The sequence below is a fragment of the Lontra canadensis genome, unplaced genomic scaffold (assembly GCF_010015895.1).
Source record: "Lontra canadensis isolate GAN:19392208 unplaced genomic scaffold, GSC_riverotter_1.0 scaffold3, whole genome shotgun sequence".
In the NCBI taxonomy this organism is placed as follows: domain Eukaryota; kingdom Metazoa; phylum Chordata; class Mammalia; order Carnivora; family Mustelidae; genus Lontra; species Lontra canadensis.
Genome location: NW_022630997.1, coordinates 4,583,869 through 4,598,512, shown reverse-complemented (window position 1 = coordinate 4,598,512; position 14,644 = coordinate 4,583,869). Strand labels below are relative to the sequence as shown.

The 14,644-nt window shown below is 34.8% G+C and overlaps 1 protein-coding gene and 1 pseudogene across 1 annotated transcript in view; one reads left to right on the top strand and one right to left on the bottom strand.

Annotated features, from left to right (window-relative positions):
- ATRNL1 (attractin like 1) overlaps positions 1-14,644 on the top strand; it is a 794,045-nt gene that overhangs the window by 645,726 nt on the left and 133,675 nt on the right. The gene's annotated exons all lie outside the window — the stretch shown is intronic.
- LOC116880152 lies at positions 11,427-12,121 on the bottom strand (annotated as a pseudogene).

Genomic DNA, 14,644 nt, shown 5'->3' with positions numbered 1-14,644 from the left:
ACAATCAATACGTATTGCAATTTAAATAAAAACATAATAAAATGTAGAATTAAGACTGTATTGTTTATCTAGTTAATAGCATTAACAAATCTTAGTTTTGGCTTCATTTGAACTGCATGTAAATGCCTCGTCAGTGGCATACCTGAAATAGCTTCTTGTTCTTTTTTATTATGTGCTTATGTGCTCATCTGAGCATGTCTTGTTACTAGGATTGCCTTATAAAAGTTGCTTTTAATTTCCCTAGTTAATTAAAGGTTTCTCTTACATTTACAGGCTCCCTAGTTTTGAGGGTTTTTTGTTTGTTTGTTTGTTTGTTTGTTTGTTTTTGGGAGGGGGAACATTGGTAGAGTGGTACCTTTTATCATTCCATCATACATGATTTATCTTTCCTCTGTGAATTATTAAATTATTACTTTTATGAAGTAATAATGAGTAATTGAAACAAATGTTAATGGAATGACTGAAATATATATGCAAGCACATTCATCTGTTGTTTTTTTCTTCCTAACACTGATTTAAGTGGATTACATTTCAGAAGGACCTTATTTGAAAAATGTTGCTAATTTGTTGTTTTCATGTTGGTAATGACATTCACAGAATGTTCAAAATGATATCTTTTCCAGTGTAGCACATTTAAACCAGTGCTAGGAAGAAATTTTTCCATAGTATGGATGTTTCATAATCTATTTATCGGTTTATGGACTTTTGTTTCCAGTTAGAAGCTATTATGTATAAAGCTACTGTGACCATTTGTATACAGATCTTTTTGTAGACACATTTTTTTCATTTCTCTTGGTTATATACCTTGGAGTGATACTCTATTGGTAGAGTATATAATAAATATATATTTAATTTCCTGAGAAACTGCCAGGGGCTTTTTGAAAAATAGATGTTTTTAATTTTGATGGTGTGTGATTTACTTTTTTTCTTTTGGTGGATCATACTTTTGATATCAAATTAAGAAATCTTTGCCTAACTCAAGGTCACAAAGATTTCCTCCTGTTTCCTTCTAGAATTTGTATGATTTAACTCTTATATATGGATTTGTTTGCACTCTGAGGTTTTATTCTGTTGGGTTTTGTTTTGTTTTTGCTTCAGTGTGAGGTATGGGTGTAAGTTTTGTTGTTGTTGTTGTTGTTGTTGTTTTTCATATGGATATACAGTCATTCCAGCACTTTCCTTGCTCCCACTTTATTACCTTGGCTGCTTCAATGCTGATCAGTTGACTATATATGTGTGGTTCAGTGTATTGATTCTGTTTATATATGTGTTTATCTTTATGCTAGTCCTACAAGATCTTGATTATTGTGGCTTTATAGTAAGTCTTAGAATAAAGTAGAGTGAATCCTACAATTTGTACTTCTTTTTTAAATTTGTTTTGGCTATTCTAGGTATTTTGCATTCTCCATATAAATTTTAGAATCAATTTTTCATTTTCTCAGAAAAAATACCAAAAACCAACTGGGATTATGATTGGAATTGTGTTGAATCTATGGATTAATATGGAGAGAATTGACATCTTAACAGTCCTGTGTCTTCTAATCTGTAAACAGAGTAATATCTCTTCATTTGTTTAAATTTTCTTTAACTTCTCTCTGCAGTGTTTCATAGTGAGATATTTTGTTAAATTTGTACTTATTTCATTTTTGATGCTATTTTAAATGATACTTTCTTAGTTTTGTTCTCAATTATTTGTGACCATTGAATGCTGAAATACAATTAATTTTTGCCTATTGACCTTTTACCTTGTCATCTTACTAAACTCCTTATTGAGTTTCAATAGAATTTTATAGATTCCTTAGGATTTTCTATACAGAAAGTCATATCTTTTGCAAATAAATGGTTTGACTTCTTTTCTCATCTTATGCCTATTGTTTCTTTTACTTGCCTTATTGCTTTGGCTAGAACTTCTAATACACTACTGAATTGAAATGTTGGCAGCCAGTATCTTTGCTTTATCTTAGGTTGATATTAGAAAAAAAAAAGGCTTTATATTAGGAAAAAAAAATTCAATCTTTTACCAACCATTAAGTGTGATGTTAAATTATAGATTTTCTAAAATGTTCTTTATTAGGTTTAGGAAATCTGCTTTGTTTACTGAGAATTTTTGTCTGGATTAGATGCTGACTTTTGACAGTGGTTTTCTGAATCTTTAAGATAATCTTATGGTTTTGGTTTTTTAGATTGTTCATATGGTAAATTAAGTTGATTGGTTTTCCAATGTCAAACTGACATTGGCAAACTAAGGGATTGCTTTCACTTAGTCATGGCTTGCTATCTTTTTTATATATGGCTAAATTCAATTCGCTATTTGTAAAGCCCCCCCTTTTATGTTTATTAGGTATATTTGTCTTTAATTTTGATTACTTTTCAAGTCTTTCTGCAACTTTGATATCAGAGTAATGCTGGCTTTTAAAAAAATGGGTGAGGACATGTTCCCTCCTCATCTATTTTATGGAAGACTTTGTAAAGAACTGGTATTCTATCATCCTCAAATGTTTGTTAAAAATTATCAGGTATAGGGGCGCCTGGGTGGCTCGGTGGGTTAAGCCTCTGCCTTCAGCTCAGGTCATGATCCCGGAGTCCTGGGATTAAGCCCCACATCGGGCTTTTTGCTCAGTTGGGAGCCTGCTTCCCCTGCTCTCTCTCTGCCTGCCTCTCCGCCTACTTGTGATCTCTGTCTGTCAAATAAATAAATAAAATCTTAAAAAAATATTACCAGGTATAGAGCTACCTGGTCCCTGGGGATGTTTCATGGGATAGTTTTAACTAATTCTTTAATAGACTGGACTTCTTTAATAGATTACAGGGATGTTCAGGTTATATAATTCTTCTTGAGTGAGTTTTGATAGTTTGAATTTTTCCAGGAATTTGTCATTTCATCTAAATTGTGAAATTAATTGGCATTCCTTTTTTATCTTTTTAATGTTCACTTATTATTTTCTTGAAGTCTGTAGAATCTATAGTGATGACTTCTCTCATTCCTAATATATGTCTTCTCTTTTCCTTCATCAGTCTGCCTACAGATATATCAAATTTATTGGTATTTTCCAAGAAACAACTTCTGGTTTTATGGATTTTCCTTTCATTTTTATGCTTTGTATGTTATGAATATTTGTATCATTATTATTTCTTTCTATCTGTTTGGGTTTACTAGTTATTTCTTGATGGCCTAACTTGGCTCATTGATTTGAGGCCTTCCTTAGTATAAACATCTGAAGGTATACATTTACCCCTAAACCCTCCTTTGACTACACTTCACATATTTTTTAGGTTGTATTTCATTTTCGTTCAATTCAAAACATTTCCTAATTTTCTGTGTGAATTCCTTCTTGAATTTTGGGTTATTTAGAAATAAGTTGTTTAATTTTCAGGTATTTAGGGATTTTTCAGATATCCTTCTGTGATTTATTTCTTGTTTAATATTTTTATGGTTAGGGAATATTTTTGTATGATTTCCATCCTCTTAAATTTCTTGATGTGTCTTTTATGGCTCAGAATATGAGCTATCTTGGTGAGTGACTATACACTTCAATAGAATGTATATTTTGTTCTTGTGTGGAGTTCTAGGTCAGGTTCAACTAGGTTAACTTCACTGATAATATTAGTCAAGTCTTTTACATTCTTAATTCTATAGTCTTACTGGGTTGTCCTTAGTTCCTATTCCAAAATGTCCCAACTATTATTATGGTCTTGTCTATTTCTCCTTTAAATTAACAGTTTTTATCTCATGTATTTTGAAATTATTATTAAGCCTCTACACATTTAGGGTCATTGTGTTATCTTGATGAACTGACTTTTTTTTTTTATCATTATAGAATGTTCTTCCTTTTTCCTGGTAATATTTTTTGGTCTGAAATTTTTTCTTTCTGCTGTTAATATAGCCAACCCAGCTTTATTTTAATTAGTGCTGCATGGAATATCTTTTTTCATCTTTTTACTTTTAATCCTTCTGTGTTTATATTTAAAATGAGTCTGTTGTAGACAGCTATAATTAGGTATTGCTTTTTTTATCCAATATGATGATTCCACTCTTTAATTCCTTTATTTAGACACATATGTTTAATATAATTATCAATATGGTTGGGTTAAAATCTATTATCTTATTATTTGTTTGCAAAGTCCTTGTTTAGGTCTTACTATACCAATACATTCTCATACATATTTTACAACATTTTGTTTCTCCTACCCTGCATGTAGGCATTATAATTTATTCTAATACCTTCAGTGGGCCATATTTTCACAGCCTCGTGATATTTCCACAACCTATTCTCTCTGCCAATGTATCCTGCCTTTTCTTCCCCTGTTTCCCAACTTTATTTAACTAATTCTTGCTCATCCTTCAGACTACAGTAAAGATTATATCCCTCTAAGAAGCTTTTCTTTTATTTCAAGCCTGGGGTACGTGCATTTCCCTATCTTTGCTTCATCTACCTTACAGTTTGTTATACTAGCATTGGTTGTTTAAGTTCTTTCTGTATAGGAGTATGCTAGAGTGAATGACAATGTCTTCTTCAAAAGGAGAACCCATTAGCCAGATTGCCATGAGAGTCTGCCACTCTGTCACACTCTTAGAATCTCATTTTGGAGTATGTCATTTTGGAGTTCTTTTCCCATCCTGCCTGATACCATCTCAGTTAAAGTAATAAGAGAGTCCCCTAGTATGTCTGCAAGGATATCTTTTCCTTACATATAATCTGTTTAACTACAGTATAGTTAGGCATTTTTATATCATTTCTTTAGAGAACCAAAGGAAGTTTCTCTTTTAAATAATTTCTATTTTTATCAAAATAAAAAATCATATGTATTTGCTAGAAAACTGAAGCTGAGTTGCTGAAAATTCATTGCTGTTGTTTTTCACTAATAGTGGTCTGAATTGTTTCACTGGCAGAGTACCAAAATCTGATTTTATGCTATTGCAATAGGATAGCTGCTGGTTGTACTTGGTACCCTTATGAAACAGCATTCTTTTTGTATTAGATTATTATGAAACATTTAAATAACCTTTTTCAAATTGATTTTTTAAATTTCTACAACAAAATTTATCACCATTTCTGTATCAAGATAGCTGCAATTGTAAAATGGTACTAAATAATAGATGATGTCTTAAGAACAATAATGTAGTTTTTTGTTTTTTTTTTAATCCCTACAGGACAAATTATGATAATAAGTATTGACAAGAAATGTGGTTTATCTATTTATAGAAAACATAATTATAGCAGACATTTTCAAGTATACTTTTTTCTTACTCCCTTAATTAACTTTAATCAGACATTCTTAGAACATCTTGTACTTACAGAAGGTATTCTTCGACAACCAAATGCAGTCTGAAAAGGAGACTTTTATAGGAGTTATTTATTTTTTCATGTGACCCATAATGGTGAATCTCATTTTCATTATGTTGCTGGAAGGAAGCTTAAGTTATGTTTTGTTTTCTGTAGAGTAGAAAATTAGATCCTATTAAAAAAAACCTGAATAAAATATGTCAAAACCCAGTTTATTCTTTGTATAGCACATAAATATAAGATCTAAATATTCCTATACCTTAATTTAGGGAGCAAACATGAAAGTGTAATTAGTGAACAGTTAATAATTTTAAAAATTCTATCTGAGTCATCGTAATATCAGCCATAGTGGGGAAAATATTGTGATGTTGATTTGGTTAGCAGTGGTAACTTACCTCCCCCAGAATATGTGTTTTGGGGTGTGTTTGGTTTTGTTGTTGTTGTTGTTGTTGTTTGTTTTTTTCACTTGAAAAGTTTTTTCCTAAAGGGGTTTTTCAGAACTTGCTATTGGCAGAAGATCAGAATGTGGCTGTGGTTCCCTTTTTAATAAAATAAATAAATATGTGTGTGTATGTGTGTGTATATATATATATATATATATATATATCTCCATTTTAACCATTTTAGTTATTTTAATCTACCCAAAAGATCTTATTAAAATCAAAATACAGGTCGAATCTTTAAAAGTTAGTTGCTATTTTGCAAGAAACATTCCAGGTATGTGCACATATATGATAATGAGCTACTAGCCGTGTTGAGATTCAAGTGTCAAAAATAGGAATTGGCTAACTAGACAGTAATTAGTCCTGAGCCCAGGTGTGAGATCTCTTACACCTAGTGGGTATAAAATCAGAGGCAAGCTATCCAGCCTCTGTGTGCCTGAGTTTCCTTATCTATTAAAAATTCCTTTGCTTTGGGGCACCTGGGTGGTTCAGTGGGTTAAGCCTCTGCGTTTGGCTCAGGTCATGATCTCAGGGTCCTGGGATTGAGCCCTGCATTGGGCTCTCTGCTCAGCGGGGAGCCTGCTTCCCCTCCCCCACCCCGCCTGCCTTTCTGCCTACTTGTGATCTCTGTCTGTCAAATTAATTAATCAATTTAAAAAAATTCTTTGCTTCCTACATTCCATAATCATGTCAAAAAACCATTTTCAAGTGCAAAGCATGGTACATATATTAATTACAACTCACATACATGATCAGATTAGGAAAAAAATATGAGAAGCACATTTTCAAAATTACCCACCTACACAATTCTGCTGTGAATAGGCAGTAGCCATTAAAGAAACAACAAACACCAAAATATCAGTCTCATGGTAGTATGAAATCTATAATCCATTTCTATATTTCTTTCAGGCTTAACTTAACCTCACTTCAAGTTGAATATAATAAAGACTTATGAGCTAAGACTGGGAGATGAGAACTTCCTCCTAAATTGTGAGAACATGGCTTTGTAGAAAAGTATACTTTTATTACTTGAAAGTAATAAAATTACCCTGTTTGTATATTTTCATTTTGAGTGTCTAAAAATAAAGCTGCTATTGAATTACCTCACCACACATCCAGACACTCATTGGCATGTGTGTTTGACATGTATGTATACATAGAATAGAATATCCTACAATCATGATTTTTTAAATTATATTTTCTTTATTGCTTTCCTTAAATTACAGATTATGTGAAGCTTGATAAATATCCAAAAGATTTAGTAACCTAGTCTCAAAACAGCCTACCATCTTCAGGTCAATATTAGTGGATATCTTTAAGTGGAGAGTGACTTCGGAACAGAATATTTTTTCTTTATCATTTCTTTTTGTCCCCTTATCAGGCAGTATTTAACAAAGCAGAAACGCATGTACACGTACCAAGAATAAGTGAACACAATGGGAGAAGCCTCTAGACCCACATTTATTTTGGAAAGGTTAGAAAATGAGAAAGTGGTAGCACTCTGAATAGGTGTACATTTTATCTTCTCAGTTTTATAATTCTTTTAAAAATCATATTTCAATCTCGGACTGCTGGGTAAGAGCAGAATACATAGGAAGACAAGGTGATTCCATGAACATCCAGCACTGTCCCACATGCAGTGTGGGACTAATTACGTTCTCTGGGAACACTCTCTAGAAGCAGGTTCAGTGAATTACAATCTTGGGGTTAACCAAGACAATTTTAAGCAAAAAGAAACCCTTCAATGTGACAGTGGGAAACAAGAAACATTCTTGTTATCACTATAATTCATTGAACACAAACTTTAATCTCTTCATATCTCCTCTACCTGCCAAATTGCTTGAATTCTTTGTGCCGGTGTTCACACAACCTGATATGCCAATTGCAGTTTCTCATACTCTGCCACTTTGTTCTTCAAGGGAACCCTGGCTACATTGTATCCCTAGGTTCTTTTGACTATTGCCAGACGAGTGATGCTGAACAATGGGAAATCAATTCAAACAGTGGCTTAAGAATCAGGTGTATTATATCATTCATTCATTCATACTTTCACCCAACACTTAATGAGCATCTTCTATGTGCCAGACACTGGGGCATGCCTTATAAGAATTTTTATTTGGACTCTGAAGAAATCAAGTGCCGAGAAGCAGATAGTAGAGTTGTGTTTACCTGGGGTGCGGAGGTGGGGGACATGGAGAGATTATGGTCAAAGGGTAGAAAGCTATAGTTATGCAGAATGAAGAAGTTCAGAGATCCTGCCGTATAGCATGATGACTATAGTATGATGACTATATTGTATTCAATACGAAATTTCCAAAGGGAGTCAATTTCCGGTGCTCTCATCACATATACCAAAAAACAAAAACAAAAACAAAACACTATATATGGAAATGGTATCTTAATTACCTTGATGGTTGTAATCATTTCACTATGTATTTATACATCAAACCATTATATTGTACACCTTGAATACACACGTTTTATTTTTTTAAAAATAAATATTTCACATCCAGATATTTCTGGCTATAAGATGCATTCTCTTTCATCTATATCATATACGCTAATGTGAAGAGTAGAGGGAAGAAAATGAGTGCCTTCAATGTATAGTATATCTGTCAACCCTTTTCTTGGCAATTAGAATAGAATCATGTCCAGAGTTATATGTGGGTAGCAGGTGTTCCCCAAATCTTATTTTCCTATTACATAGAATAGAAACTCTTTTCTCTTACCAACTTTTCCTTTTCCTACTGCACTGTTGGATAATTTGCGAGGAAATTGATTCTTTAAACACAAATCCCAGGACAGAAAGGAAGTGAAGAGCCCAGTCCACTTGTAGGTGCCGTGTATCATGCTACTGCCTTTTGGGAATACCCATGTCTTCATTTGCATGTTTACTTGTATTCTAAGGACATCTTCTTTAAAGCCAAGAGTTGAAGCTCCACCTCCTTGTCTAACTTAAATAACTAAAATTATAAGGCTTTTCTTTTACTCTTTGAATTGAGAAGTAAATATGATTATTCTGGACCATTTTTTTTTAATTTCAGAAAAATTTTAAAATTATATATGAGGCAATAAAAAAACATGATTTAGTTTCCTAGTATGGATTTCATGAGACTAAATTATCTGAGGACAACTGAAAGATCATCATTTGTTTATCTAACCAATATTTATTGAGTCCTAAGTATAAAATATAGTGCCAGGGCTCAGGCAGAAATGAATGAGACACAGCCCTTGACCTCAATGCTATTTACAGTCTAATAAAGATAGACACAGACACATAGGGTAGAAGAGTACGAAAGAAGAGTGAGACGCATGTGTACCCCTTGATAAATATTGAAGAGTGATTGTGTTGAGGTAGAGCTTATTAATCCTAGTTTTCCTTCTACCTTTCCTGTTTAACTAGAAAAATAAAACCACCTCTTATATAAGAAGGAAAAGAGGAAAAGGAAACTGTCAAGATGTTTCATGGTTTGAATTAGCACTTAGCATTAAATGTCTAAGCTAAATGGCTCATAAAAAGTGGTGGGTGTTTTTGGTGTTTTGTTTTTGATTGGGAGATACTTATTCCTGTGACATAGGCTACTTCCTCAAATACAAAATTTTAGTATATAGTTTATATTTTATGTTGCATTGATTCCTGTTTCAATGTTCAGTTATACTAAACTTGAAGTTATCATGGTTTGAACAGACAGTTCTAGATGTCATTAGCTAATGTTTTATCATCAGGGAGAGACTATTTTACAAGAAAATTCCAAAACAAAACTTTTCCTCCATTACTCAGTCTCCATTCTCCAGTCCCTCCTCCTTTTGCTGCTCCATTAGTCTGTATAAATTGCCTTTCATTTTATTACTTTCCAGGGCTTTTAAGTGCTTGTTTAGAAACAAATTTTCTTAAGTCCAAGCTAAAGTCCAGAATTTATTTGGTTCTTTTTTTTTTTATATCAGCCAATCCTTTATTCATTAGTTTCAGTTTCTGTGAATAAGAACCAGAGACACGGAGCTGCTAAAGCTTTATGGAAGAAATGTCCATTTGGTCCGTGAAGCCAATTGTAAGCAAGTTTGTTATGTTCCTGAACTAGTTTCAGGTTAAGCAACAACTGGAGCCTGTTTGCTTTACTGTGTTATTTAGGATGTAAATATGATCCTGCATTATACTGATTACTAAACACCCTTTGTTTTTTAATACTTTTGTTATAATTATTTTATTTTGTATTATATTTTCCTATCTGTCTAGCAGTCAACCAAATAATATAATGTGATTCCATTTTAATTAAACTGTTGTTTAGAAAAAAAGGCATTATGGCCTGGAAACTATACATTTGCTGTGCCATCCCTAATGGATTTCACATTTCTAACATTTTAAAAGCCAACATTATTTATTATGTTTCTTTCTTTCCAGCCACTTTTACTGTTTTTTCCCCATATGAAGGGAATTTCCTAATTCGCAAGTACAGTAGGTGCTTTCTAGTCCTTGATATACCTGACCTGGCTATAGCATGTTGTGTTAGTTAATAGACTAATAATTAAGCTCTATTAATAGATATAATTCAACAATAGCTATTAAGGACCACAGTTGTGCCAGATGCTGTGCTAGTCATTGGGAAGAGCTTTTCATCCAGCAAAGAATTTGAAGACAACAGCAACAGCTGAAAACAAAACTCTCTTCTCTTTAATTTCATGACTTCGTTCAATCCTAATTTTTATCTGTCTTTTCAGACCTCTCCATCACATCATTTGCTGGATGCACTTTCTCTATGTTAAACATTGTTGTTATTCAGGCTTCCCAGCCCCCTTTTAGCTCTACCTTGTTTTCTTTTTTCTTTTCTTTTCTTTTCTTTTTTTTTTTTTGACAGGGGAAAAAAAAGTTTTTTAATTACGTACTCAATCCATTTGGTGTATTTCAAAAGGTGCAATACTTTTCTTCATTTATCAGTGAAAGAAGTTAGAAATTAACTTAAAAAAAAATCAGCACATGGCAAACAAATTTCCTTGAAAGTCACAGTCACATATATAGTGCATCCTAGAAAAGAGGAGGGGCAAGACAGGTTCCACCCACTTTCATGAGTTTCATCAAATACTGGACCTACTCAAGGGTGGAGAGAAAAGGCAACTTTCAAAAAGGAGTATGTTATTAAATGATGCATTTACTATACTCCTTCCTAAGAGCACCAGGTGGGGAACAAGTTTTCTAAACTAGATCTAGGAAGTGGAATGTGGAATCAATCAGTCCTCCTCCCCTTAAGGGCTATCTGATGGTTAATGAATTTAAAAAAAATAACTAAATAAAAACAAACCCCACACACACTCCCTGCACCCCACCCCACCCCCGCAAAAACAAAAACAAAAACAAAAACAAAAAACCCTAAATGTCCCAGATCATTCTCCAGAGTGGATGGAGCCCAGGAGCAGCTTCAACAACCCAAATTAGTCTGTTACAGAGTCATCACAAGCATGCCTTGCTTTTAAACAAAAAAAAAAAAAACAAAAAAAAAATTTTTTTTGAAACAACAAAACAAAAACTAGTACCTTTTCTGACAATACACAATTACTCAAATTAACTAGTACTGAGAGGGGGAAGGGGACCATAGCTACGGGCCTTGTCTCACACGAGTGCATGTGGGTAGGTGTAGGGCATTTGTCATTATTGCAAAAACAAATTTTAATCTTTAATCTTTAGTTTAACATTGCTTTTAGTATGATGCTGACACCAGCTGTGCGGAAAGGGCTTTGGAGACACCTTCATAGCAGCACACACCTGAGGCTCTTCTTCGGTTCGGGAGGCTCCAGGGCAGCCAATATTGCTTCATCAAATACATTCTTTAGGCCTTTCTGTGTGAGTGCAGAACACTCCACTTACTTGACCGCCTTCAGGTCACGGGCCAGCTTTTCAGCAGTCTCTGGAGTGATAGGCTTCTGTTTGTTCTTGGCAAGTTTCTTAATCGTAGAGGGGTCATCTCGGAGATCAATTTGGGTCTCAACGAGCAAGAAAGGAGTCTTTGGACAATGGTGAGTTATCTCAGGCACCCATTTTTCCTTCACATTTTCAAATGAGGATGGAGAGACGACTGAAAAAACAGACTAGAAATACATCTGTTTGTGGATAGCTCAGCGGTCGTAATCTGTCATAATCCTCTTGCCCTGCAGTATCAAAAAGTCCAAGAGTATATGGCTCTCCACCAATCATAACTGTGACTGCATAGTTGTCAAAAACAGTCAGTACATACTCAGATGGAAATTTGTTTGTTGTGTAGGATATCAGGAGACATGTTTTACCAACGGCACCATCGCCCACAACAACACACTTAATTGTCTGCATTGCTGAAACAGTTTTGTATCCACTTAAAATACTTCAAAATTCAGTGATGACCTCAGCTTCTCCGCAGGGGCGTTGGCAGCACTCTCTACCTTGTTTTCTAAAGGTGATCTTATCTCCTTATCAGACACTGACTATCATCTATTTGCCTGTGATGCCAGTTCCCTTGATCTGCAAACCCAATAGCCAACAACTTGCTAGATATCTCCACCGAACGGTTCTTGTGGCACCTCAAACTTTTTTTATTTTTTTTGGAAATGCATTATTATTATTATTATTATTATTATTTTTAACCACAGTTAGAAAAAGAAAAAAATGCACAGTCTTTGGAACAAAAGAATTAAAGGCAGAAATGTAAAGGAAAAATACATATTCAAAGAACATAGTGAGGTATAAAAAAGTATTCTCTCTTTTTTTGTTCAGAATTGACCTCATCAGCTTTATTATCTTTTCTTCAGACCTTTCTCCGCTCTCCACTTATACTCATTTTCTTAGCCGATAGTATCACTGTCCACCTAGAATATTTTCAGTACTGTTTCCTATGAGAACAGAGAACTTCTCTGACCAGGTCCGTATCTCTGGTTCTCAATAAATACAGGTATTCAAAACATGTGCTGAATAAATTAAGAGGTTTTCTTGACTCTTCTGTCTCCCTCACCACTAATAAAATTTATTCAAGTCATTCTTCAGTTCTGAAAATTATACTACTAACATCTTTCTAGAATTCATTCCTTGTCATCATCTTCACAGCACTTTACCTAGTTCAAGCCCCTTCTTATACACTTCTAAAGCACTGGTTTTGTCCATCTCTATCTTTGCTTCTCTCAAAAGCACCCACACCCATGTCCTTTATATCCCAAATCAAATTTTATTTTATAAAATGCCGAGCCTAGATGCAGTTGCTTGAGCTTTGCAGACTCTGCCATGTCCTTCCACCCCAAGTCACTGGCCCTTGCCACTAAACCCTGACCATCACCTCATCTCAAAAAAAGCTCTCTTTCTCATCTTCTTCCATTTATAAGATAGAATTCTCTTTCCAGGAAATACATTTCTTAAAATCCTAGCCTCTGGTTAATGTGAGGAATAGTAACAAGTCGTGGAGGAGGCGGTGAGGTTGTTTACTAGGAGACGAAACCAGAAGATGCTCTGTTAGGACTCTCTTACTGTAGCCCTAATCCACGTGCGCAAATGGCTTCCAGAGTATGGCCCAATAGAGGTCACCCTCTTGTTACCATTTATGTAGATCCCTTTTTAAGCATGGGCAGAATATAGTTCTTTCTCTGATCCTAATACCCTGAAAATCACTGTGGCTTTAACAATGACAGAAATTCCATAAATTATCAAGTAAATGTCATCTTCATGCCTATCAAATTCACTCTAGTACTGATTAGTACATTTTTGTTACCATAAAATATATTGATTGACTCCTCCAGCTGTGTGCATCTCCACCCTACCACAGTGTTCATTGCAGGGAGCCCCATTACCTGACTACCCTAGAACCGTCATGCTTCCTTCCTCCGTATCCAGAAAGGAGATAGAACCATCTTTTGGAACAATCACCAAGGGCTTTTTGCTGTATATGTCAAGACCTTGGATTTTCATGGGTTAACCACTGACTTCTGAAAGTTTTGTTTTGCTTTTTTTTTTTTTTTTTCCCCTAATGATGGCAGATAAACCAGAACTATGTCACATCGACTTGCTGCAGTCTGCTAGAGGCTAAGGGCTCTGGTTTCCATGTTTTCTCTCTCCCAAGTGTCGTCTTCTTTGTCTCTAGAGCTTCTCTTCCAGAACCTCATCCAAAAAGCAGTGCAGGGTTGTGGTAAGGAGTATGTGCTCTGCTCCAGAACAAATAAACTGTTCTGGCTCACCTAGTAATGGTTCTGGCACCCTGGCTCACCTCTCTCTGTGCCACAATCTCCTCATTTTCTAAAGGGAGGATGAAACCATCTACCTCATTGGTAGCCATAAAGATTAAATATGTTATACATCCCATGTGCTTAGAAGAGTATGTAGTGTACAGTAACCTTTCTATATGTTTGACAGTATTGATGTGCTCTACCCATGCCTAAAATTTTTCTTAGCTTTCACCCCCACCCCCTGCCCAATCATGGCTTCAATTACCTAAAACACATTTAAAGTTTTAAATCCTTGGCCTACAAATGTCATGGATGGCCTTTTGGTATCTGCCCACACTCTGCCTTTCCAGCCTGATCTCCCACCTTTTTCCTATTTCTGACCCCTGTGTTTTAATCATATCATGCTTCATACTAAGATCTCTCAGGCGTCACACACACTAATATAAATTAAGACCCAACTCTCAGTCCAAATGCTCCCTTCTCAGGGAAGATCCCCAGTTAGCCCTTGAAAGGCTAATCAACTGTGCAAGCTTGTACGACCTGTAGTTCATTGTATCACGACCGTTTCTTGAGGCATCTTCCGCTCCATGAAAGACTTTTCCACCTGGTGTGCTCGGTGCTCAGCGTCTAGCACACAAATGCTGTTCAATAAGTTTGCCGAATAAGGGAGTGCTGTACACAGAGATTAGTAAATGTGGACATGAGGTTTTAGCTTTTATTGATGTAGCTTTTGGTTTGTTGTTAAGC